A 1,330-nucleotide genomic window follows, 5' to 3' on the forward strand; every position below is an offset into this window, starting at 1 on the left:
GTAACCTGCGGGATAGCAAACACAAGACATTTCAGGTTACCTCGAAGTCGGCACAGAGCTGATTCATTCCTCATTTACAGCCTGTTAGAGAACAAAGAGGATTGGCTTTGATGACAGGAAATGGGAATGATGTTGAAGCAAAACCTGTGAATGTTTGTTTGTTTTGAAAAGACACATGAAGGTGTTACCTTGGTTCAGATATTCCCAGCACACTCAACATGACCTGCCTGGCAAACTCCTTCGCTATTCACCCTCATAGGTGACAACTGGAGCACAATGAGGGTTAAGTTCCACATTGTACACACAAAAACACGTTATTCCCACACAGAATTTCAGCTGATGCTAAAACATTTTAATTTGAAAGTACCAAAAATGCTTCAAACAACACTTTCGCCAACCTGTGGCCTGAGGTCTTTTCCAGTCTGTTTGATTCTGTGATTCTTTAACTCTGTGATTCTCTGACTCTGTGATTCTGTGGTTGACTGATTCTGATTGATTCTGTGCCTCTTGATTCTGTGATTCTGTGATTGTTATTGATTCTGAGTTTGGATTCTGTGATTGATTCTGTGACTCTGATTGATTCTGTCTCTGTGATTCTCTGACTGTTATCAATTCTGTTACTCTGATTCTGTCTCTGTGATTCTCTGACTGGACTGTTTTCTGTGACTGATTCTGTCTCTGTGATTCTGTGACTGTTATCAGTTCTGTGGTTGATTCTGTGATTGATCCTGATTTTCTGATTGATTCTGTGACTCTCTGACACTGCTTATGTGATCGGTTCTGTGAATCTGGTATTGATCCTCTGTGATTCTGTGACTGAATCTGTGAATCTGTGACTCTGATTCTGGAATTGTTATTGATTCTGACTGATTCTGTCTCTGTGATTCTGTGACTGTTATCAGTTCTGTGGTTGATTCTGTGATTGATCCTGATTTTCTGATTGATTCTGTGACTCTCTGACACTGCTTATGTGATCGGTTCTGTGAATCTGGTATTGATCCTCTGTGATTCTGTGACTGAATCTGTGAATCTGTGACTCTGATTCTGGAATTGTTATTGATTCTGTGACTCTGATTGCTCTTGATTCTGTGATTCTGCCTCAGTGCCTCTGATTCTGTTATTGATTGCAACTCTGTGATTGCTCTTGATTCTGTGATTCTGCCTCAGTGCCTCCAATTCTGTTATTGATCCTGTGATTCTGACTCAGTGCCTCTGATTCTGTTATTGATCCTGTGATTCTGCCTCAGTGCCTCCAATTCTGTTATTGATCCTGTGATTCTGACTGTGCCTCTGATTCTGTTATTGATTCTGTTATTCTGACTCTGTGGCC

Source organism: Acanthisitta chloris, unplaced genomic scaffold, assembly GCF_000695815.1.
Source record: "Acanthisitta chloris isolate BGI_N310 unplaced genomic scaffold, ASM69581v1 scaffold9059, whole genome shotgun sequence".
Taxonomy (NCBI): domain Eukaryota; kingdom Metazoa; phylum Chordata; class Aves; order Passeriformes; family Acanthisittidae; genus Acanthisitta; species Acanthisitta chloris.